This window comes from Hippocampus bargibanti, linkage group LG05, assembly GCF_051943395.1.
Source record: "Hippocampus bargibanti isolate YZ-2025 linkage group LG05, ASM5194339v1, whole genome shotgun sequence".
Taxonomy (NCBI): domain Eukaryota; kingdom Metazoa; phylum Chordata; class Actinopteri; order Syngnathiformes; family Syngnathidae; genus Hippocampus; species Hippocampus bargibanti.
The window spans coordinates 3,375,001-3,388,734 of record NC_142738.1 but is presented as its reverse complement, the minus strand read 5'-3'; the positions used below and the strand labels follow the sequence as shown (position 1 = coordinate 3,388,734).

General features: G+C 38.3%; 1 protein-coding gene across 1 annotated transcript in view; it reads left to right on the top strand.

Annotated features, from left to right (window-relative positions):
* Positions 1–13,734, top strand: part of LOC148897530 (uncharacterized) — a 68,057-nt gene that overhangs the window by 28,742 nt on the left and 25,581 nt on the right. The gene's annotated exons all lie outside the window — the stretch shown is intronic.

Sequence of the window (13,734 nt, the reverse complement as noted above, 5' to 3'; positions counted from 1 at the left end):
ACTATCCCACCCACACCTATCCCCCACCAACCCCCGACCCACAGAGAAGGAGCCAAACATTTGGGGAATTTAAAGGGAATGACTATGGCGCAATTGACACATTAGATAGACTCGATGGTTGGATAGTTTCATATTTGGTCATTTCCTGTATTTTTTTTTATTTTTATTTTATATTTTTGAACAAATTAAGACTTCTACAAAACATCAAAGCATAGTTAGGTTACTCTGGGAACAATTGGATTGTTTTACAGAGCACTAAAAATAAGATAAAAGTGATTGGAATTGCTTATAATATACTGAAAAACATTCACTGATTTTATTTTGACAGTGCTCGTCACATGATGCAAGTCACTGAATAAAAGAACGTTTGTTGTTGTAATTGTTGGTGTAATTTACATATAAGATGGATATCAGATGTGTGTTTTTTATTTTGAGATTCATCAAAGATGTAACTGAGAAGTTGTGGATAGCAAGCTAGCTTACCTAGCTAGCGAGATTGATGGACAGCTTGCTAGCTAGCTTGATGATGGCAGGTTGCTTGATGATAGCAAGCTAGCTCGATAATGGTGAGCTACCTCGATGATGGCGAGCTAGCTCGATGATGGCGAGGTAGCTCAATGATGGCGAGCTAGCTTGATGATGCCGAGCTAAGTCGATCGCGTGCGAGTTCGATGGCATGCTAGTTAGATGGCATGCTAGCTCGATGGCACGCTAGCTTGATGATGGCGAGCTAGCTTGATGACGGTGAGCTAGCTCGATGGCATGCTAGCTTGATGGCATGCTAGCTTGATGGCACGCTAGCCTGATCCGCGCTAGCTCGATGGCGATCTAGCTTGATAATTGCGAGTTAGCTTGATGATGCTGAGCTAGCTTGATGATGGCGAGCTAGCTTGATGATGGTGAGCTAGCTCGATGGCACGCTAGCTTGATGCACGCTAGCTTGATGCTCGCTAGCTCCATGGCGAGCTAGCTTAATAATTGCAAGTAAGCTTGATGATGGCGAGCTAGCTCGATGGTGAGCTAGCTTGATGATGGCGAGCTACGTTGATGATGGCGAGCTACCTCGATGGTGAGCTCGCTTGATGATGCGAGTTAGGTTGATGATGCGTGCTAGCTTGATGATGATGAGCTAGCTTTATGATGGCGAGCTAGCTTGATGATGATGAGCTAGCTTGATGATGGTGACCTAGCTTGATGGAGAGCTAGCTTGATAGAGAGCTAGCTTGATGATGGTGACCTAGCTAGATGGAGAGCTAGCTTGATAGAGAGCTAGCTTGATAGGGTGCTATCTAGATAGCTAGCTTGATGGCGAGCTAGCATGATAGCGAGGCAGCTACCTAGCCACCTAGATAGATAGATAGACTGTAAGGAAAAGGTGACTAGAACAGCTTGGGTTTAATAAGAGGCACATGCAATTTGTGGCAGGTGTGTGGTGATTCCCATTGACTGAATCATGAGTTTGAGTGTAACTGGTGAATTTCTAACCCAGTCACTCCCGGGAGTTTTCAAGAGGGTGTGTACATTTTTGCAGCACCATTGTTCAACTTGTTTAGTTTTACTTGTCCTTTCGAAATATTTACAGAATTTTTAAAATTAATGTGTTTTAATAATGCTTGTATTCCATTGAGTTAATAAATATGCAAGCATTGATTTCATGATATGCCCTTTGACTTTTACATCTTGCCTCCCTTTGAGTGACATGTCCCCTGGACTGTTGTAAGTTTGCTAGCTCACTAGCTAGCTAGACCGCAACCCCCCCACCCCCCTTTTTGTAACAAATCATACTTGTCAGCAAGCACTACTTTAGAACGCCTAGCTAATGGCAGTGAGTGCGCTTCTGAACATTCGCTATACATTTGATATTTAAGAAATATATTAAAAAAAACGGATCTTAAAAGTTGTAATCCGCAAATGGGCAACTGAAGCCGGAGGGGGGGGGGGGGGGGGGGTTATCCTTTCACATGAGTGATGGTTGCCCCTTAAAAGGAAAACGTTGAACCATCCATAGCCCAAAAGTTCCAAAATGTCATATTTATGACACCGGCAGCATCCATTACACAATCTTCCACCATAAGTAAAAATGGATGTCCAGCGTTACTTAAAGGACAACCGACCTCACTTTTTTGTTTCTTAACTGTCATCAGAAAAACGTTTTATAGCATCTAAAATACCCAAAACACGCAGTATGATATTTTTAGTCAAATGCAAAACACCAATAAAAATGACTTAAAGTGTCCAAAATCTGCAAAAAAAAAATGAACCCGGAAGTGGCCAGTTTCAGAAGGTCCCGCCCCCTTGTTCGTGATGTCACCCCAAGACGTCTTTCCATGCTGGAGAATCAAAACAATGGCTTCAGATTCGGAGAAGATGGCTTTCTTGTCATCTAGTTATGAATATGATTCAAATAGTTCTGAAGAAGAAAGCATACATGTTTGCAATCGATTAAAAAATGTATTCCGTGTCATTTTGAGGCATCAGGGGTGGAAAATGTCGCACCCAAAAAAGACAGAAAATGGCGACAAAGCTGTGTAAGGAATTAATCAGCCAATTTCCACAGGCTGATTAATTCCTTACACGGAGCTTTGTCGCCCTCTTCTGCCTCTTTTTGGTCCTACATGACGTTTTCAGACCAAAGTACAGCAAAACGCATTGACGTGATGGAAGGACTGCTATAATGTGTCCTTTTTTCAGTCAGGGGCGTTCCTTCAGTGACGTCACGTACGGACTCGTCACCAACTCAAAAACAAGACTTCCGGAATATTCAGCGCGAGTCTTAACACGTAAAATATAGCTATATGCGGTGGAATCTTTGTAAAATACGCTCAGTAGAAGTCATTTGAAGCCATTTTACAAATTATGGACACAACTTGTCCGGAGACGTCGGTTGTCCTTTAAAAGGTCCTGACTTGGTGAATAAGATCTTAAATGTGGCCTTCAGAAAGCCCTTCTGAGTTCATTTTAAGATGAGAATGTCTCTTTTATGAGTTTGCCATTCGACTTCAGTCGACTGCGCCTGTCGTTGTTTGACTTTTTGACCGATGGGCCATCTGGACAGGTGGCCATTTAACGCCATAAGCCAACCCGTAGTAAGATGGATGGAATATTTGCTGCACAAACGTGCTGCTTCGGTGCGTAATGTTTGCTTTTTTTTTTTTTTTTTTTAATGAGCCCTTGCCTGTTTGCGTTGGCTCCGCTCGAGCTGATGAAGGTGACATGGCGGGATTGATTTTTATGATGCAAGTCGTAACTTTTTTTTGTAAAGTGAGCAACGTATGCTCTGCGGACACGTTATTAGGAACAAAATCCCTTTATTTGGACCAAATCCAATGTTAGCAACTTGAACTAATGGTCACGTAGCATTTTAAAATATATTTTTTTATATGTTCACCGCACGATTATAAGGTTTTTGTTGCTTTCGATTGAGCTGGTCTGATTTTTTTTTACATTTTATTTGGAACTCATTCACTGCCATCCCCAAATTTATAACAATAATAATAATAATAATAATAATAATAATAATAATAATAATACATGTCTTTAACTCATTCACTGCCATTCACAATTTTATTCGGGTATTGAAAATATGAGGTAGAGCGCCATTCCAGAATTTGCTTGGGTTTTGTTTTTCCATGCTTGGGTGCTGATAAAGCGCTGGTCAGACCTCTGGCAGTGTTTTGGCACTTCCACAAAGGGGCAGCATTTCCCTTTTTTTTCCATGTTAGCACTTTGTACCAGCTTCGGTTGTTGTTAAAGCGCTAAAAAAACCAATATGCATGTATTATTATTAATAATAATAATAATAATAATACATTTCATTTATAAGCACATTTCAAAACATCTCAAGGTCACTTTACAGTCACATAAGTTTTTCTGTGGATGAGCAGCGGCAGCCACACGCGCAAGGAAAAGGTGACTAGAACAGCTTGGGTTTAATAAGAGGCACATGCAATTTGTGGCAGGTGTGTGGTGATTCCCATTGACTGAATCATGAGTTTGAGTGTAACTGGTGAATTTCTAACCCAGTCACTCCCGGGAGTTTTCAAGAGGGTGTGTACATTTTTGCAGCACCATTGTTCAACTTGTTTAATTTTACTTGTTCTTTTGAAATATTTACAGAATTTTTAAAATTAATGTGTTTTAATAATGCTTGTATTCCATTGAGTTACCCCCCCCCCCCCCCCGATACGCCTACCCTCCTTCGCCAACACACTATAAAGTAAACCAAAACACTAAAGATGATCACACACATTGATCTAGTTTGCACCCTCGTGCCGATATCATGGCTTCTCAAAGTCACACTTGACCTGACGTGACCTACCGCAAATGCTGTCCCGTCACATCTCGAGTGACAACACGTCCAAAACAACACCACCATTTCGTCATTAGAACTTGTGACATTTAAAAAAAAAGTATTTGAAAGAGAATATGGATTGGATTGGGTGTACCTTTATTCGTCTGGCAGTGGAGAAATTTACATATCACAGCAGCAAAGTTATGAAGGGAAGAGGAAAGGAAAGAAGGAAGTAGAAAAACAAAATATGTTATAAACAAATATATAAATCTAAATAAAATATAAATTATATATATATATATATATATATATATATATATATATATATATATATATATATATATATATATATATACAGTAAAGTCTCGTTATATCGATATTCAAGGGAGTTCGAAAAAATATCGATATAACCGGGACTATCGATATATCCGACCCTGTTTGCATGTAATTTTCTCCGTGCGTGCATAGAAATAGTATCGATATAACCGGGACTATCGATATATCCGATATCGATATAACGAGACTTTACTGTATATATATATATATATATATATATATATATATATATATATATATATATATATATATATATATATATATGGCTTGATAGCACGCTATGTTGATACCATGCTATCAAGCTACCATGAAAGTGCGCTTGCTTCATAGCGAGCTAGCTAGCGAGCTACCTATATAAATAATAAAAAGATATAGCTTGATAGCGTGCTAGCTTGATGGCACGCTATCAAGCTAGCATGAAAGCGCGCTTGCTTCATAGGGAGCTAGCTAGGTGGCGAGCTACCTTGATTGCGAGCTAGCTTGATCGCGAGCTAGCTACCTAACTACCTCAATAGATAGATAAAATATAAAAATAAATGAAAAACATAATAAAATATAAAATAAATAAAACATATAAACAATAAATATGCAAGCATTGATTTCATGATATGCCCTTTGACTTTTACATCTTGCCTCCCTTTGAGTGACATGTCCCCTGGACTGTTGTAAGTTTGCTAGCTCACTAGCTAGCTAGACCCTAACCCCCCCCCCCCTTTTTTTTAACAAATCATACTTGTCAGCAAGCACTACTTTAGAACGCCTAGCTAATGGCAGTGAGTGCGCTTCTGAACATTCGCTATACATTTGATATTTAAGAAATATGTAAAAAAAACGGATCTTAAAAGTTGTAATCCACAAATGGGCAACTGAAGCCGGAGGGGGGGTTATCCTTTCACATGAGTGATGGTTGCCCCTTAAAAGGAAAACGTTGAACCATCCATAGCCCAAAAGTTCCAAAATGTCATATTTATGACACCGGCAGCATCCATTACACAATCTTCCACCATAAGTAAAAATGGATGTCCAGCGTTACTTAAAGGACAACCGACCTCACTTTTTTGTTTCTTAACTGTCATCAGAAAAACGTTTTATAGCATCTAAAATACCCAAAACACGCAGTATGATATTTTTAGTCAAATGCAAAACACCAATAAAAATGACTTAAAGTGTCCAAAATCTGCAAAAAAAAAATGAACCCGGAAGTGGCCAGTTTCAGAAGGTCCCGCCCCCTTGTTCGTGATGTCACCCCAAGACGTCTTTCCATGCTGGAGAATCAAAACAAGGTCACTTTACAGTCACATAAGTTTTTCTGTGGATGAGCAGCGGCAGCCACACGCGCCAGCCCGGAAGTAACTCAAATAGATAGATAGGTGATAATAGGTGATAGCTAGCCAACTAGTTTTAAAATGAAAGTCTTATTATTCTACTTCTTTTACAAATGGAGTGAACTTTTTCTTTTCCCAAATGGATTCTTTGAGTTTACACGGGAAGTCTGCCGTGCAAACAAAGGCAGGAAAACAAACAAACAAAACGAGCAGGGCGCAAGGTTAATAGCCGAAAGCTAAAAAAGCAGGGCCATGAGGCCGAGCAGCTGGACCTCTTGACCAGTTACCCGGTTGCCGTCCATACCCAAATACGGCTGACCAATTGGGTCTTCAGGTGATCCCACAATCCCCCAATGGACCAAATTTTGCTTTGGCGTCGATATGTTTGGCACAAGATTGAAAAACGGGATCATGTGACTCAAAATAAGATCCGCGTCATCCGGGATTGTGTATTTATTTATTATATTTCTATGTGTGTGTTTATTTATTTCTATTTATTTATTTATTTATTCATCCTTCATCATTTTTCTATTTATGTATTTAGTTATTTATGTATTTCTTTATTTTTCTATTAATCATTTTTCAGTTTATTATTTCTTTATCTATTATTTATCGTTTTCTATTTTTATTTATTTTTCTATGTATGCTTTTTTGTACATTATTTCCTTATTTATCGTTTTCTATTTTTTATGTATTTATCATCTATGCATTTATTCATGTACCTAGTTATTGTTTATATTTATTTATTTATCATTTATTTATTTATCATTTTTCTATTTTTGTATTTTCTTTCTTTATTTTTCTATTTATGGTTTTTCTGTATTTATTTATTTATCTATTATTTATCGTTTTTATTTTTATTAATTTGTTTTTCTATTTATCATTTTTCTGTACATTATTTCTTTATTTATATCATCTGTTATGCATTTATTCATGTATCCTATTTGCATTTATTAATGTACCTATATATTTATAATTATTTATTTGTTTGTTTGTTTATTTATCATTTTTCTATTTGTGTATTTTCTTTATTTTTCTATTTATCGTTTTTCAGCTTATTATTTCTTTATTTATTTATCTATCATTTATTGTTTTCTATTTTTAATTTATTTTTCTATTTATCGTTTTTCTGTATATCATTTCTTTATTTATCGTTTTCTATTTTAATATATTTATTTATCATCTATGCATTTATTTATGTACCTATTTATTGGTTACAATTTTATATTAATTTATATTTTTTAATCTATTTATTTATATTGATTTATTATATTTTTATTTTTTATTCACTAATTTATTAGGTTATTTATATTAATTTAGTATATTTCTTATTTATTTATTTATTTAATTATTTTTCTACTTATATATACATATATTTATTTATTATAATTATCAATATATTTATGTATTTATTTATTCATGTATTAATTTATACATTAACGGATCTGTTTATTTATTTATTTATTTGCTTATTAATTTGTTTCTTTTAAATCTAAGATCCGCAGTTCGCAATTCACTACTTCAGCACCGTGCCTGACTGGTATTATAAATCTCTTTATCTTTCTCCTCCTTGAACCAAAAGTTAGCGTCCAATCTTCCTCCCATCTTACTCACCCTAGTCTCGATACCGCTAGCTTTCCAAAAAATGCAGAGTGATCGCCAAGTCCGCTGAAACGGCACAAAGCCGTGGCAGCGCGCTGTTGGTTTGGCTTGCGTGTCAGGCATTGCGCGAATACCGGCCCATTATGTCTGATATGCCTCCTGTTATTAGACCTTGTATACGCCACCGCCGCCACCGGCGGCCTGGTGCTCCCGAAATAACTCCAAACGACCAGTGAAACAAGAGTAGACCTTTTGTTCACGTCCGGCAGCGCTAATTGTGGAACCGTTCCCAACTGTTGTATGCGCTCATTATCATATCTGCCAGTCTTTGGCATTCCGCTTATGTGTGTAATCGTTAGCTGCTAATGGGCCACAGGCAGCAAGCTAGGTGGAAGTAATAGCAACCGGAGCTGATCTAATAGCGGACGACGTTCTGTTAAAGCTAAATGTCTCCCTTTTGAGTATGATTTGGCTCGATTAGTTTCGAAAGGGTTCAGCTAGCTTATTAATGTGACTCAAGCGCACCCGTGACATGTATTTCCATATGAAGTTGAACCACCCGTGCGTTGCGTACAAAAAGGCTCCTCATTTTTGTTGTTCTTCCGACCAAATGCCATTTCCAGCTCCAGCTGTCATAATAACTCAGGAGTTGTCTCCAAATGACTTTTATGAACGAGTCGCATCCCTAGAAAGCATTCAAGCCCCAAGCTTGGATTTTTCTTGCTTTTATTTTTAAAGATCACTTCCTCTGAGATGTTTATGAGAATCAGTGCATATGCTGCAGAGACGGTCCAAACAATGGCCATTGTTGTTTTTGAGTCAGTGAAATTCTTGACTCCAAAATTCAAAACCGTAATTGCCAAATCCGTTCAAACGGTGGTGGGCCGACAAACCCTGCAAGGCCTTCTCTGCTGGCCTAAAAATATCTGAATCACAGACTATTGTGAATTATATTTTGTCCATGAATTCTTCTGAAATAATTCCAAATTGTCTTTCAGCTTCCTTTCATTGCTTTTCCCCAGTTGTGCTCTTTCCAGATGTGTGTTTTCGTATTTAAGCATTTAACCAATCACGTTTCAGCCATTATTTGTTGCCAGGGTCGGAAATCTACCTGGACGCCTTCACAATCAGTTCTGAAGGCTCTAGAGCAGGGGTGTCAAAGTCATTGTAGTTATGGTTTCCTCTCGAGGGCCGTTATGAATTTGGGGAACTCATTAGAATGTTTAAATCCCTTCAAATATTACATATAGAGCACACAGCAAATTAATAAATAACTCGTTTTCAAATCTGAAGTCAAGAATGATGACTTTTATTGTGGTTGACATCCAAAAATATGAAATTTTGGCTCAGATTTTTGCAATCATCATGGAATTTAACAAGTTTGATTTGCTTTCGCGGGCCAAAAAAAATTTATGTGGCGGGCCGGATTTGGCCCGCGGGCCTTGACTTTGACACCTGTGCTCTAGAGCATCAAAATCAATGCCGATTAAGCAGTTGGTTTAACCAATCAGTTTGAGTTGGCAACCCAAGGCCTGCTCCAAGGCGCTGGACGCGTCAGAGTTTTAGGAACTTATCACTAGCTGAGAGTGATAAGTGCATACTGGCCAGATCTACCACATTGTATCTGTAGCGAGCTGCATAAGCAAATATATTTTTGTATTGATTTAATAGCGGTTTTGTCAACCTGCAATGGCTGAAGGAGGAGAAGAAATTGATTTGGTTGCAGATTTACTCTTAAATCTATTTTCAAAATGGACTCTTCAGGAATAGGTCTGTGTAAGCTCTCAGTCGTACAGGAGTGGTCCATCGATGAAAAGGTTTCTTCAGCCGTCATCTGTATCAAGGTGTCGGACGTTTCGCTTCTTATCCAAGAAACTTTGTCAGCTTCGTTTGCTGACGAGGTCTTTTGGATAAGAAGCGAAACGTCCGATACCTTCAAAGAAGTACAAATGACGGCTGAAGAAACCTTTTCATCGATTTTCAGGAATAGATGGACATCATTAAGGTTGGACAGCTCAAAAGCTAGCAAAAAATAAATATTGCAATTTTATGCGGTTATCGTGAATCCACACATTCATAGTAAAAAATTGAACAGTTTAATGACGGGATTTCTTGTTTCTTCAAGTCATAAGTTATTTCCTGGCCAACGACATCCTCTAGTGGATGTGTCGTAAATCACATGACAATCGCAGCTGTGGAGTCATTCAGAGGTAGCACTACTGAAGGCCTAGGAGTGACATGCCTCTGCGTTCAAATATACGAGTGAATCCGATATGTTGGGGGACGTGACGGCCAATGAGAAACTCGTAATTCTCTGGCAAATTCATCAGGGAAACAAACCACTTGCCCTTCAGTGACATTAAACTTGCCGGAGTAAACCGCAAAAATGTCTCAAGAACTTACGCCTGGAATGACGCAAGAAGTCTTCCATGTTGAGTTGAAGATTCAATTTCAGTTCCATTTCCAGATGTCTGTAAATTGACACTTTGATTTGATCCAATTGCTACCAAAGTTAAACCGTGTTTACGGAACAGACGTGATCAATTTCACTTTTTAGCAACTTTTGATGACTCGCCACCAAAAATACTGTCTGTGTAAGCTCTCAGTCGTACAGGAATAGTCCATCGATGAAACGGTTTCTTCAGCCGTCATCTGTGCTTCTTTGAAGGTGTCGGACTCTGATTGCAACCAGAGCCAGGCATAGAACATTAGAGGTAATCAGACAGCACAAAATTAGTAATCAGATTAGTTTGAGGGGAGGAGTCTACTGCTCCCTCAACCTTAGAGCAGGGACCTATCAGAGCGGAGGTCTGGCATCTGTCCATTAGGGATACATATAGAGCCAGAGTTACTAGCACAAATTTAGTTCGCTGAAGAAGCTTTTCGTATGAGGAGCGAAACGTCTGACACCATCAAAGAAGTTCAGATGACGGCTGAAGAAACCTTTTCACCGATCGCCATCAAAAACTCAACTCCATAAGGCACACATTGTTTGAATGCGAAGTGAACCCAGGAACTCCGTCCTTAAGATTTACGTCTCATCCATGTTTTAGCCATTTTGGATGTATAGGTAACACCCGACTTACGACCGATTTACATTCCGACCAAACGGTCATAAGTCAAAATGGTCGCAAAGTCGAAAGAGACTTGTAGGCTAAATGACTGGCCCCCTCTGGTGCGATCACACGGTCGATTGCTGTGCGAGAGTGAGATGCTGGCTGGCTGGCCAAAATTGTCATACACGTTGTTGGCCTTCTAGCCCGTTGTGGTGCCAGGCGTAGAATTAAAATAGGGTCTGGAGGTCGTGGTCGTAAGTACGGGTGGTCGTAAGTCGAGCCGGTCGTGCCTCGGATGTTACCTGTATTTGCAGTCTGTTCCCATTCACCACATTGCCGTAAAAAGCAGACAAAGGTGCTCCTGCTTCTGTCCGGCAAGACTTTAAAAGTTGACGCCAATTGGCGGGACTTCACGTGGAGTCATTTCATGAGGAAATGTATAAACGCAAAGCAGGAAACTGTCAAAGCTCCACGGCATACAAAGCTCTCCCAGTTCGGAGTTAGCCGTGACCTGCGGAGGCTTGTTGGTTTCCTGGCAGGGAGAACCAGAAGCGCCGGAGCCGACTGGGGGGAAAGACAAACATTCAGCCATGCCACCAAATGGACAATCGCTCCCTTTTTCTGACGTCTGCATCATTGTACATCCCCGTATGACCTCAATCCGACTCACTCTCCAAAGTCCAAATCATCATTCGAAATTTCATGGCCCGCTGCTACTTCTCCCAAACGTCATTTCGACAGGCAACTTTCCCATAGATGATTTTTTTCCGTTGCCTTCGACAGTGTCGGGCGGACAACTTGGGTTTTAGTTAAGATTTTTTTAATGTCAAGTGTGCCCAAATCCGGTCCTTGAAGACCCCCCATTTAGCCAATAAGAGGCAAAAACTGACAAATTCTTACATTATGAGCCGTTGTGGCGCTTATTTTATTAAAGTGAAAAGTAAATACAGTAAAGTCTCGTTATATCGATATTCAAGGGAGTCCGAAAAAATATCGATATAACCGGGACTATCGATATATCCGACCCTGTTTGCATGTAATTTTCTCCGTGCGTGCATAGAAATAGTATCGATATAACCGGGACTATCGATATATCCGATATCGATATAACGAGACTTTACTGTATCTTTAAATTTGACACACCATCTAATTTATTTATTTTTGACAACAACCCAACCAAATTTGAGTGGTTTGAAAAACAAAACTCGAAATATAGAAGTATGAAGGTCAAATCACTAAAAATAACTCTAAGAATCGGCTTTCAAATGCTTCGGCATGTTCGCTGAAACCGTGCCCCCGCTCACCTGTCAACTGTCAATCAAATGGCGCTTGTACGACCTAGAAAAATTGATGCAACTTCATCTACTTTGTAAAATCTTTTGTATACTTCCACATAAGTACTACTTTAACTCATTCGTTGCCATTCCTGAATTTATTCGGGAATTAAAAAGTGTGACGTAGAGCGCCATTCCGCGTGGGTGCTGTTAAAGCACTGGTCAGACCTCTGGCAATGTTTTCCACTTCCACAAGGGGGCAGCATTTACCTTTTGTCCATGTTAGCGCTTCGTTACAGCTTCAGCGATTGTTAAAGTGCACATTCCACCATGACGTCCCTAATCCACTGCTGAAAAGGATACTTTGATCCTCTCGTCTTTCATCGAGAACTGTGCTTCATGTCACAAAGAGGGTACAGAAAGTGATGAAGAATGAATGACTCTCTGTGTCTTTGTTTTGTCATTTATTTATTTATTTAACTTCCTGGTTGAGTGAACGCTGGCGCGTGTGGCTGTCGCTGCTCACACGCAGAAAAAATATCTTGTAAATGTAAAGTGTCCTTGAGAGTTTTGAAATGCACTTATAAATGAAATGTACTATTATTATTATTACTATTATTATTGTTGTATTTTGTACAGCTGCCCCCATTTCAAGCTCAGATAACTCCAGACCCATATAACTTAGGAATTAACTTTTTTTTTCTGATGAAAGAAAAGAGTCCTAGATTTCTAACGCTGCATTGAATGTTTATGTAGTCCTAAAACTCAAAATTCTGTGGGTCCTGGAATTGAAGTGACAATGACAAAAACCCTGGCACTGGACTGGACACATTTTTGCACATCGTCTGGGAGTGAATGAGTTAATTATTTAATCAAGTCGTTTATTTATTTATTTATCTATTCATTCCTTGAACTGATTTTATTTTATTTTTTATTATTTGATTTAAATATATATATATATATATATATATATATATATATATATATATATATATATATATATATATATATATATATAAAAAATCCTCGTCTCACCCACCATGGGTGGTGTCTGTCCCCATTTCAGCTCGGGTCCTCTACCAGAGGCCAGGAAGCTTGAGGGTTCTGCGCAGTATCCGTGCTGTTCCCAGCACTGCGCTTTTCTGGACCGAGATATCCGATGTTGTTCCCGGGATCTGTTGCAACCACTCGTCGAGTATATATATATATATATATATATATATATATATCTGCCAGTGAATGAGTTAATTATTAAATCAACTCATGTATTTATTTATTTATTTATTTATTTATTTATGTATTTTCATTTATTTGATTATTTATTTATGTATTTATTTATGGTTTGATTTTTTTTTCATCTATTTATTATTTGATTTAAATATATATATATATATCTGGCAGTGAATAAGTTAATTATTAAATCAACTCATTCAATTATTTATGGTTTGATTTTTTTTTTATTTATTATTTGATTAAAAATAATATAATATAATATAATATATATATATATATATATATATATATATATATATATATATATATATATATATATCTGGCAGTGAATGAGTTAATTATTAAATCAACTAATTTATTTATTCATTTCTTTATTTCATTTAAAGGCAGTACATCAACTATTCCAAGATGCCAAGAAATTGGAATTCATGGAATGAGTGAGACCTGTAAGTGGATTCTCTACTACCCACCCTAACCCTGCCCCCCCACGTCCCCCTTCAAACATCCCAACTAAAGCGCAATCGTCTTTCCCCATCGGAGGTGCGGAAAGAAGTTCACTGGCACAGACCCAAGTTGATGGTTCCGAAGAACACGACCCCGCACGGGAACAAATCTTT